The 13121-nt window shown below is 32.6% G+C and overlaps 1 protein-coding gene across 5 annotated transcripts in view; it reads left to right on the plus strand.

Annotated features, from left to right (window-relative positions):
* LOC141389903 (uncharacterized) overlaps nt 1-13121 on the plus strand; it is a 159030-nt gene that overhangs the window by 54178 nt on the left and 91731 nt on the right. For 2 of the 5 annotated variants that reach the window (XM_073962140.1, XM_073962145.1), the window contains exon 1: nt 5919-5981. The exons of the other annotated variants lie outside the window; for them this stretch is intronic. The gene's annotated coding sequence lies outside the window, so the exon portion shown is untranslated. Of the gene's footprint in view, nt 1-5918; nt 5982-13121 lie in introns of those variants that run through there. 5 annotated transcript variants of the gene reach the window in all.

A 13121-nucleotide genomic window follows, 5' to 3' on the forward strand; every position in this document is an offset into this window, starting at 1 on the left:
GGTACCTCCCACACAAAATTTCGGAAAAGTTCAGTTTAGGACCATCTCTCGAATCGCTCTGACTTTTGTTTTAGCAACTTGTATTCACTGCCTTCCATACGACGGTACAAGTTTCATTAGGGGCAAGTTCATACTTCCTGAGAAAATAGCCTAAAAAAAACCCTATGACACCGTGTGAGGTGGTTGGAGCGCAAGATAACTCTAGAACGGACCTGACGATTCGGTCCAGAATTTGGCCTTAGTAATATTTTGTGCAAACATAGTTGAAGTTCGAAGATAAGCCATATCGGTCCACTCCTTCTGGTACCTCGCCCTCAAAAGTTCAAAAATGTTCGGAAATATTGTTTGTACGGTAACTCTTGAAGGGAGTGGTCGAATTGGTCCATTGGTCTGTGTAATACCTTACACATCCTAATATATCTACCAGATATAGACCAGGTTCAAATATGGACTATATTTGTCCACTCCATCCGGTACCTCGCACACAAAATTTCGGATAAGTTCACTTTAAGAGCTGCTATCGGATCACTTTGATTTTTGTTGAAGCAACTTGCATTCGCTGTCTCAAATACGATTGTAAACGTTTTTTCAGCGGCAAGTCCATTCCAACAGCCCAAAGGGTGTAAAAAACCCCTATGGCACCATATGGTAGCGGCTGGAGATCCACTTCCATAATGGTCAATGTCGATCCATTCCTTTAAGTATCTCCTCCGCAAAAATTTTGATATTTAATCCTAATTAACATTTTTGTCCGTTCATACGCCCAAAATTTTTAAAACCCCCTAAATACATACGTTTTTTTTTTTTGGGAAAAAATTGTTTCAATATACACAGGCTGAGGGTATATCTCTGTCAGCAAAGCCGACTGATACTTTTTTACTTGTTTTGTAAACAAAAAAATAGGAAAGTAGCATGGCCATGGAAAGTAGGCTTTATTCAAGCAGAGAGTACCTCTCACCTTTAAAATAAAACATTTTCGGGTATGTGATGGAAAACGATTCGACTCGTTTTGCCATAAATCGAAATCGCATATCTCTAATTTTTGTGAATATTTTAATGAAATTGAAAATGGATTTTAAAAATATTATTCACATAAAGGGCTTTTGCGAAGCAAAATTATATATATCATCAACGGCACTCCGATTATATACCATTTCGATTCTGCAAATCGAGTCGATTCGGTTTTCATCACATACCCGTTTGTTCAAAGATCCAGTTTAAAGGCCAATGTAAAAATGGTACCACCATGGCGCCTTGCAGCCATGTAAAACTCAAACTCGGCGGTAAACAGTAGGTTTCATATCATTGAGCTATAATATGAGAGAAGTCTCTCTTGTCCGTCCCGGGATGTTTGTGGAACAATAATTATTTACATGTAGTATTTGGTGCCTAAAGTACCAAAAAGCAACCAAAAACAACCTGTAAACAACTAACATACATGGACCATATCTGGTTAAGATAATTTTTGAGCCTGCATAAAGGAGTCCACACTTATATTGCATATACCACTAATTAGTGATGAGAGGAGGATTTTATTGCTACAACTGCTTTTGAATCTGTCCACTGATTCAATATATTGGCCTAAACACTAGAGTTGTGCCTATCTACTTCAATTGAGCGATATATTTCACTATGTTTGTATGTATGTGTATGTACGTTTAGGAACTAGAACTAGGAAATAGATTGCCCAATTCTACTAAATACATACAAGGAATCCCTGAAATGATTGATTTAACCAAGCTCGAAGGCAATTTGATGTCCATACTTCCCGATATATTGACCGAGGAGGTTTTATTCCCGTAACTGGTTTTAAATCTGCCACGGTTTAGGCAAATTTTGTATTGTTTGCACGTTAAATGAGTGTTGAAATAAAATAATCCATTCTTCCAGTTTTCACTTTCGAAAAATCGGAAAAAATACAACTATGTAAATCAGAATTATTTTAATGTTCTTTGAAATTTGGATTTTGAGACATTTTAAAGTGGTCCAAAAGTAATCATTTTAGGGGATATTCTGAAAGAAAATTCCACGTGTTTTTTTCAAAATTTCTCCTTTAAGTTGAAACGGCAACAAGTCAAAACTCACACGGAATTTACGTTCAGAATAACCCCCCTAGTTCTTGGTACGAAGTAGTTCTTTTGTACTAATTCGTTTCGGAACTACATTACTATTGCGTTTACATAATTTAGGGGGCTATACCAACCAAAACTTTTCTCATCCACTGATACAACTTTGATATTAAAATAAATACTGCTTGGAATATTTCAATCGCAATGATCCATTTACAACTCCATGGAAAACGATTCGACTCGTTTTGCCATAAATCGAAATCGTATATCTCTAATTCTGGTGAATATTTTAATGAAATTGAAAATGGATTTTAAAAATATTCAAATAAAGGTCGTCTGCGAAGCAAATCCTTATATATCATCAAAGGCACTCCGATTATATAACATTTCGATTCTGCAAATCGAGTCGATTCGGGTTTCATCACATACCTGTATGAATAATTAGTATTTGTATACTTTGATTTGAAAAAATTCTGAGGTTATAAATATTTTTTTCTAAAACCTACACCTTTTTCGGATGTAATTCGAATTATTTTAATTGTAATTCGAGAATTCCATTTGTAATTCGATTTATTCTTGTAATTCGAATTATTCCATTTGTAATTCGAATTATTCCTATTGTAATTCGAATGATTTCATGTGTAATTTCGAATAAAATAATTCGAATTACAAACAAACTGATTCGAATTACAAATGAAATAATTCGAATTACAAATGGAATAATTCGAATTTCAAATGGAATAATTCGAATTACAAATGGAATAATTCGAATTTCAAATGGAATAATTCGAATTACAAATGGAATAATATGAATTACAAATGGAATAATTCGAATTACATATGGAACAATTCAACAATTACAAATGAAAAGTTACGAATTACAAATAGAATTCTCGAATTACAAATAAAATGTTACGAATTACAACTAAAATGTTTCGAATTACATCTGAAAAAGGTGTAGTGAATAGTATATAATACAAAATAAAACTACAATTTCAAATTATTTCTGTGTATTGCAAATTTTTGTCTTATTTTAAGCTCTTAAAAACTTACTTTTGAGGTTATATTCTAATATTTTGGTATTTTTCAATTTAAATAAACGTAAAAAAAGGGGCTGAAAATTGTGTTTAGTTTTCATATTATACAATTATACATAGGTAGTAAATCTCATATTGTAAATCCCATTTTATTATCTATATAATTTTGATTATTTTAGTTTTTTTTCTTCAATCTTATTTTTTTTAATCTATTTTCAATTATTTGAGGTTATGTGAATGTAATTTTTAATTTTATTATACGATGTTATTTAAGTAAAAATCAATCAAAAACATTATTTGTATTATTTGGTCTGTTCCAGAACCCCAAGAGTCTACTGATTTTTACTATTTTTTCCGATAACATAAAGGAAAAATTGTTATCGTAAATCGAAGAATTTCATTTGTAATTTGATTATTTCATTTGAAATTCGAAACTTTTTACTTGTAATTTGAAAATTCCAATTGAATTTCGAATTATTTTATTTGTAATTTGAAAATTCCATTTGAAATTCGAATTATTTCATTTGTAATTAGAATTATTTCATTTGTAATTCGAATTATTTCATTTGCAATTCGAATTTTTCCATTTGCAGTTTGAATGTTTCTACACCTTTTTCAGATGTTATTCGAATTATTTTAATTGTAATTCGAGAATTCTATTTGTAATTCGTAACATTTCATTTGTAATTAGAGAATTCCATTTGTAATTCGAGTTATTCCATTTGTAATTCGAAATATTCCATTTGTAATTCGAATTATTCCATTTGAAATTTGAATTATTCCATTTGTAATTCGAATTATTCCATTTGTAATTCGAATGATTTCATGTGTAATTTCAAATAAAATATTTCGAATTACAAATGGAATAATTCGAATTACAAATGAAATAATTCGAATTACAAATAGAATAATTCGAATTTAAAATGGAATAATTCGAATTACAAATGGAATAATTCGAATTTCAAATGGAATAATTCGAATTACAAATGGAATAATTCGAATTACAAATAGAATAATTCGAATTACAAATGGAATACTTCGAATTACAAATGAAATGTTACGAATTACAAATATAATTCTTGGATTACAAATGAAATGTTACGAATTACACTAACATGTTTCGAATTACATCTGAAAAAGGTGTATTTGTAAATCGATGTTTCTCATTTGGAATTTCAAATGAAGAAAATTCAAATTACAAATGGAAAAAATCGAATTACAAATGAAATAATTCGAATTACAAATGAAAAGATTAAAATTACAAAAGAAATAATTCGAATTACAAATGAAAAGATTCAAATTACAAAATGAAATAATTCGAATTTCAAATGGAATTCTCAAATTACAAATGAAATAATTCGAAATTCAATTGGAATTCTCAAATTACAAATGAAATAATTCGAATTTCAATTGGAATTCTCAAATTACAAATGAAATAATTCGAAATTCAATTGGAATTCTTAAATTACAAATGAAATGTTTCGAAATACAACTGAAATTATTCCAATTACATGTGAAAATTATGAAGTAGATTCTTGCAGGTTCTGGAACAGAGCAAATAATTAAATTTGTATTATTATAAAATATGAAATATTTTTTTTATTCAATATTTGTTTTTATTCGATATGGAAATTAAAATATTAAATTTGAAGTTGTAATTCCATATTTTTATTTAAACACAATTGAAATTTTAGCATATCTCATTATTATTATTTTATTATTTTTATTTTTTATAATTTTTGTCTTATCTATTTTTCTGTGTGTTGCATTTTGAGTTAAGGCGTGTTCAAGTTTTTTTAAGATTTCAATACAAATTGAAAGAAGAAATACGATAAACAATTCGACTCACAAACAAAATTGGAATTCTTACTATTTTCAACGTTAACACTTTAAAAATATGAAAAACGAACTCTCAAGAAAAAACGTAATAAAACTGATTCTGGAATTCAAAAATGCTGCTTTAAGAAATAATACTATTAAATAAAAAAATTTCTGTTAGATAATAATTTTATGTATGTATTTTATATTATTTTTTTTTTTGCTTACACAAAAAGCCACACTCACACTACCCAAAAATGAAAATTTAAACATGTAATTGTAAAACAGGCTTTGTTAAGCTCATAATAAAATTAAAAAAAAAAAACTAATAAACATGGTAATTTTTGTAAAAATGAAAGGAAAACGAAATAGAAATATTTATTTTTCATTAATTATAAGTTTCCTATAAAAAATAAAAAAATTAAAATAATTAAAAAATATAAAATTAATTTCAAAATTAAAAAAAATGCTAAAATAAACAAATTATGTTTGGTTTGTCATACAAATCCAAAGCACTAATAAACAACAACAAAATTTAGATGAGAGCAAGATTGAGTAAACTTTTCATAATAAATAAATACAAAAATTTGGAAAAAAATATAAACGTTTACTATAACCTATACAATACATACATCAACTTATATACAATTATAGTATGTAACTCTCAATTTAACAACAGTAAAGGACAAATAATTAAAGCGAAAAATAATGAATAGATAACACAAAAGAAAAAATAGAAAGCAAAAAGAACCAGAGCAAATAAAAAGATAAGTAACGAATGTAATGTAATAAAAGAAAATATTGAAATTGAAATATGATGGCAGGCAGCTCTTAGAAAGGAAACGCAAACAAAAAAAAAAACACTCAAATTTCAGATGAGTCATTTTATTTCCCCACTTGGTGGCGGCTGATAACGTTTTAAACGTTTAAATGCTAAACGATAACAAAACAACAACAAGTTTCGATTTTTGTTTTGTAGAATATAATTTGTTTTCGTTTTTTATATACAACAGAGTGTCACCCTTTAAATAGCTAATTAAATAAGTTCATACTAAATGTGAGTAATTTATCCCATATAATTAAAAAAAATAATATAAACAATTTAAATAAAGGGTATTTGACAATGTTGTTTTTATTAAATCAAGCTCGAGGTCATTTGTTATTAATAATTTTTATTTATTTTCGATATTTCGCAATTTCTTGAATTGCATCTTCAGGAATTATGATCTACAACAAAGGTAACAAATATAAAAAAACATGAATATCACAGTAGTTTAATAAGCTATAACAAGAAAAAACATACTAACAGTTCGCAATAATCACGTAAAAATAAAAAAACACAAGCATTTACTTAAAGCTAGGGTAGCATCACTACCATCGTCTTCTAATGTAAATATTGCACTGACTATTTATTTTGAATATTGCGATCTCCTTATGTTCTTAGCTTTGCTAATTAAACCTCTGTAACAAAGAGCACTGTTGTCGACGTCGCTTTTGAAGTTCATACGCCTTGTTGTTGGTACATTGAGAATATGTAACATCTCCATCGTGTATCGTTTTTTGTAGTGTGATTCGTTTCCTACTACTGTCGCTCTCTCAAAATTGGGTTGGTGGTTATGTTGTGCACAGTGGGTCACTAGTGCGGTTTTGGGTTTTTCGTGATGATGTCGTAATTTTAGATCTGACTTGTGTGCTGAGATTCTCGTTTTTAGTTTATTTTTTGTTGTACCGATGTATTGTTGTTGACATGTTTCTTTGTCATTACCTCCACATGGTATTTGGTATACAACATTAGATTTTTCCATGTTGTCTATTCTTGTTTTGGTTTTTGTGAATAGATTGCTCAGTGTATTGTAACATTTGTGTGCTATAGTATACTTGTTATTGTCATAAATATTAGAATTGGCAACTCTTTCAGATATGTTTGGCACATATACTATGGACTTGTATATTTTTTTGGTTTTTTCCTCTATATTTTGTTCATTTGGTGTTATTTGTGTATATTCTTTTATAAGATTGTTTATTAAATTTCTTGGGAAACTATTTTTATGTAGAATATTCTTGATTTTGAGTATGTTTTCTTGGTGGAATTCTTCATCGCTTATTGTGAGTACTCTATATATAAGATTTTTGGCAGTGTTTATAATTATTCTTTTCGGATGTTTTGATAAGAAATTAATGATCCTGCCAGACGCTGTAGGTTTCATGTACCAATTCATTTTAAGTTCTTTGTTGTTCCTTATAACCATTGTATCCAAATAAGGAAGTTTGTTGTCGTTTTCCATTTCGATAGTAAATTTAATGTTCTTATGATAACTGTTAAAAGATTGCAGTGTTTCTTCAATTGCACTTTCCTTTATAACTACAAATAGATCGTCTACATATTTGGATAAAAAAGCCGGTTTGGTTGTCAATTTGTTAATACAGGTATCCAGTAGCTTCTCCATAACGATGTCAGCTATAACTGGAGAAGCTGGAGATCCCATTGGTAGGCCACGTTTTTGTTTGTAAATTTTGTTCTCATACTTAAAATAGCGATTGTCTTTAATGCAGAAACTTAGAATACGTACAAATAAGTTCTTATGTATATTTGTGTATTCTTTCAGTTCTTCCCATCGGCTTTGAATTATATCAATTGCAAGGTCTACTGGAATGCTAGGAAAAAGCGATACAACGTCAAAAGATACTAGTTTTTCGTCATGTTTAATTGTCAAGTTTTTCAGCTTATTCCTAAATTGCACAGAGTCCTTAATGTTATATTTCGAATTTTCCGTTAAGTTTTTCAATATGTTGACTATATATTTGCACATTTCCCTGGATGGTGAGTCAATGGAGGAGCATATTGGCCTTAATGGGTACCCTTCTTTATGAATTTTTGGTAGACCGTAGATTCTAGGAGCATTTGCAACGTCAGTTTTTAAGCTTTTCCTCTCAATAGCTGTGATATAACCATTTTTAAATAGTTCCTCGACTAATTCATTGTTTTTCTTTTGTAACGTGGTAGTGGGATCCTTGTTCATCCTCTGGTATGTCATAATGTCGCCGACCAAGTTCATCATTCTCTCCTTATATTCATTATTGTCCATCGCTACCGTTACATTTCCTTTATCGGAATTCAAAATTATTATGTCTTTATTCGATTTCATGAATGTTTTCGTTTGCGCCACTGTGCGTATTATAAATGCATCTTTGCTAGTCTTCTTTAATTTGTTGATGTGATTTTCGACCATTGTTGTAAAGTTGGTTCTCGCGTCTTCTTGTTTTTCTCTATCTTCATTTGTGTGTATTATTTCTTCTCCGTCGGTGATGTATTTAAAGAGCGGAAAGTTGTCTTTGGTTGTCGGCAAGGCAAATTTAGGTCCTAGAGAGAGTAGCCATTTGATATTATCAGGAATGTTTTTGTTGGTTTTGTTGACAAACCAGTTATCATTTATTTGAATGTTAAGTTCTCGCCTTTGTTTCTCCATAAGTTTTTCAAATTTTTGTATGTGGATTTGTTTTTGTTTATGCTTTAGAGTTTCCAAAGCTGCGTTTTCTGCTCTCCTCAGGGTACAAAGTTCATCTTCTGTTAGACTTTTTTCTAGGTTGTTGTTGGTAAGTTCGCACTTTTTTACATTTTCTTTTAACAAGTTGTGTTTATGTTCTATTATAATGTTTAGTATTTTTTGTTGAAAGTTTTCTATATGTGTTGTTAGTTTGTTGTATACCAATTCTTTTGTTTCCTTGTTCCCTTCAATTAATTTATGAACATTTTTGATGGAATTCTTAATAAATTGTGGAATAATTCCAAAATTGCGACAGCGGATTAAAAATGTTATGGTCGACCGCAGTTTTGTCCTTTTTGCTTCCAAATTTTTGTATTTGTTGATGTTATATTTTGTAAATTTGTTCTTCTTTTTCAGGTTGTTGTAGATCATGTTGTGTTGATTTCGGCGTGCTTTCCGTATGTAATAATTGTTAAATATTGAATTTGCTTCGACCTTTTTGTTATACAATGTTGTTTTTATTAAATCAAGCTCGAGGTCATTTGTTATTAAGGTCGAAGCAAATTCAATATTTAACAATTAAAGGGTATTTGAATAATATAATAATAATGGTATTTGAAGAAGACCTTAAAATCGTCTACATAGATGGCCTTAAAGTCGTCATAAGAGACGACCTGAAAGTCGTCTTAAGAGACGACCTTAAAGTCGTCTTAAAAGGCGACCTTAAAGTCGTCTTAATAGACGACCTTAAAGTCATCCTATTAGACGAAGTAAAAGTCGTCTTGATAGACGATCGTAAAGTCGTCTCAATAGACGTCTTCAAGGTTGACTTAATAGAAGACCTTAAAGTAGTCTTAATAGAAGACTCTGAAAGTCGTCTTCATAGACAAGCTTAAAGTCGTCTTGATGTCGCCTTAAAGTCGTCTCAATAGACGACCTTTAAGGTCGTCTTAATAGACGACGGAAAAGTCGTCTTAATAGACGACCTTAAAGTTGTCTTAATAGACGACCTTAAAGTCGTCTCAATAGACGTCTTTAAAGTTGACGACCTTAATAGACGACCTTAAATTCGTCTTAATAGACCACCATAAAGTCGTCTTAATAGACCACCTTAAAGTCATTTCTATAGGCGACCTTAAAGTCGTCTTAAGAGACGACCTTAAAGTCGTCTTAAGAGACGACCTTAAAGTCGTCTTAAGAGACGACCTTAAAGTCGTCTTAAGAGACGACCTTAAAGTCGTCTCAATAGACGACCTTAAAGTGGTCTTAAGAGACGACCTTAAAGTCGTCTTAAGAGACGACCTTAAAGTGTCGTAATAGAGAACCTTAAAGTCGTCTTAGGAGACGACCTTAAAGTCGTCTTAAGAGACGACCTTAAAGTGGTCTTAAGAGACGACCTTAAAGTCGTCTTAAGAGACGACCTTTAAGTCGTCTCAATAGACGACCTTAAAGTCGTCTTAAGAGACGACCTTAACGTCGCCTCAATAGACGACCTTAACGTCGCCTCAATAGACGACCTTAAAGTCGTCTCAATAGACGACATTGAGTCGACTTCAAGGTCGTCTCTTAAAACGACTTTAAGGTCGTCTATTGAGGCGACGTTAAGGTCGTCTCTTGAGGCGACGTTAAGGTCGTCTCTTGAGGCGACGTTAAGGTCGTCTCTTGAGGCGACGTTAAGGCCGTCTATTAAGGCGACGTTAAGGCCGTCTATCAAGACGACAATAAGGTCGTCTATCGAGACGGCAATAAGGTCGTCTATTAAGAGGACTTGAAGGTCGTCTATTAAGACGACTTGAAGGTCTTCTATTAAGACGACGTGAAGGTCGTCTATTAAGACGACTTGAAGGTCTTCTATTAAGACGACGTGAAGGTCGTCTGTTAAGACGACTTGAAGGTCGTCTATAAGACGACTTTAAGGTCGTCTATAAGACTACTTTAAGGTCGTCAATTGAGACGACTTTAAGGTCGTTTATTGAGACGACTTTAAGGTCGTTTATTGAGACGACTTTAAGGTAGCCTATTAAGACGATTTTAACGTCTTAATAGATAACCTTAAAATCGTCTTATTGGACGAAAGTCGTTAAGGTCGTCTATTAAGACGACTTTAAGGGCTTCTATTAAGACGACTTTAAGGTCGTCTATTAAGACGACTTTAAGGTCGTCTATTAAGACGACTTTAAGGTCGTCTATTAAGACGACTTTAAGGTCGTCTATTAAGACGACTTTAAGGTCGTCTATTAAGACGACTTTAAGGTCGTCTATTAAGACGACTTTAAGGTCGTCTATTGAGGCGACTTTAAGGTCGTCTATTAAGACGACTTTAAGGTCGTCTATTAAGACGACTTTAAGGTCGTCTATTAAGACGACTTTCAGGCCGTCTATTGAGACGACTTTAAGGTCGTCTATTGAGACGACTTTAAGGTCGTCTATTGAGGCGACTTTAAGGTCGTCTATTGAGGCGACTTTAAGGTCGTCTATTGAGGCGACAATAAGGGCTCTATTAAGACGACTTTAAGGTCGTCTATTAAGACGACTTTAAGGTTGTCTATTAAGACGACTTTAAGGTTGTCTATTAAGACGACTTTAAGGTCGTCTATTAAGACGACTTTAAGGGCTTCTATTAAGACGACTTTAAGGTCATCTATTAAGACGACTTTATGGTCGTCTATTAAGACGACTTTAAGGTCGTTTGTTGAGACGACTTTATGGTCGTCTATTGATACGACTTTAAGGTCGCCTATTGATACAACTTTAAGGTCGTCTATTGATACGACTTTAAGGTCGCCTATTGATACAACTTTAAGGTCGTCTATCAAGACGACTTTAAGGTCGTCTATTACGACGACTTTAAGGTCGTCTATTACGACGACTTTAAGGTCGTCTATTACGACGACTTTAAGGTCGTCTATTAAGACGACTTTAAGGTCGTTTATTGAGACGACCTTAAGGTCGTCTATCAACACGGCAATAAGGTCGTCTATCAACCCGGCAATAAGGTCGTCTATCAAGACGACTTTCAGGTCGTCTATTGAGACGACTTTCAGGTCGTCTATTGAGACGACTTTAAGGGCTTCTATTAAGACGTCGTCGTCTATTAAGACGACTTTAATGTCGTCTATTAAGACGACTTTAAGGTCGTCTATTAAGACGACTTTAAGGTCGTCTATTAAGACGACTTTAAGGTCGTATATTAAGACGACTTTAAGGTCGTCTATTAAGACGCCTTTAAGGTCGTCTGTTAAGACGACTTTAAGGTCGTCTGTTAATACGACTTTAAGGTCGTCTATTAAGACGTCTTTAAGGTCGTCTATTAAGACGACTTTAAGGTCGTCTATTAAGACGACTTTAAGGTCGTCTATTAAGACGACTTTAAGGTCGTATATTAAGACGACTTTAAGGTCGTCTATTAAGACGCCTTTAATGTCGTCTGTTAAGACGACTTTAAGGTCGTCTGTTAAGACGTCTTTAAGGTCGTCTATTAAGACGTCTTTAAGGTCGTCTATTAAGACGACTATATGGCCATCTATTAAGACGACTTTAAGGTTGTCTATTAAAACGACTTTAAGGTCGTCTGTTAAGACGACTTTAGGGTCGTCTATTAAGACGACTTTAAGGTCGCCTATTAAGACGACTTTAGGGTCGTCTATTAAGACGACTATATGGCCATCTATTAAGACGACTTTAAGGTTGTCTATTACGACGACTTTAAGGTCGTCTATTAAGACGACTTTAGGGTCGTCTATTAAGACGACTTTAAGGTCGCCTATTAAGACGACTTTAGGGTCGTCTATTAAGACGACTTTAAGGTCGTCTATTAAGACGACTTTAAGGTCGTCTATTAAGACGACTTTAGGGTCGTCTATTAAGACGACTTTAAGGTCGTCTATTAAGAAGACTTTAAGGTCGTCTATTAAGACGACTTTAAGGTCGTCTATTAAGACGACTTTAATGTCGTCTATTAAAACGACTTTAATGTCGTCTATTAAAACGACTTTAAGGTCGTCTATTTAGACGACTTTAAGGTCGTCTATTTAGACGACTTTAAGGTCGTCTATTTAGACGACTTTAAGGTCGTCTATTTAGACGACTTTAAGGTCGTCTATTAAGACGACTTTAAGGTCGTCTATGGAGACGACTTTAAGGTCGTCTATGGAGACGACTTTAAGGTCGTCTATAGAGACGACTTCAAGTTCGTCAATTGAGACGACTTTAAGGTCGTTTATTGAGACGGCTTTAAGGTCGTCTATAGAGACGACTTTAAGGTCGTCTATAGAGACGACTTTAAGGTCGTCTATAGAGACGACTTTAAGGTCGTCTTTTAAGACGACTTTAATGTCGTCTATTAAAACGACTTTTATGTCGTCTATTAAGACGACTTTAAGGTCGTCTCAGTAGACGTCTTAATAGACGACCTTATACTCGTCTCAATAGACATCCTTAAAATCGTCGCATTGTACGAAAGTCGTTAAGGTCGTCTATCAAGAAGACATTAAGCCGGCTATTAAGACAACTTTTAGGTCGGATATTAAGACGACTTGAAGGTCGTCTATTAAGACGGCTTTAAGGTCGTCTTTAAAGTCGCCTCAATAGACGACCTTAAAGTCGTCTCAATAGACGACCTTCAAGTCGTCTTAATAGACGACCTTCAAGTCGTCTTAATAGACGACCTAAAAGTCGTCTTAATAGCCGGCTTAATGTCTTCTTGATAGACG

The sequence above is a fragment of the Musca autumnalis genome, unplaced genomic scaffold, assembly GCF_047663935.1.
Source record: "Musca autumnalis isolate F117 unplaced genomic scaffold, ASM4766393v1 scaffold_1, whole genome shotgun sequence".
Classification (NCBI taxonomy): Eukaryota; Metazoa; Arthropoda; class Insecta; order Diptera; family Muscidae; genus Musca; species Musca autumnalis.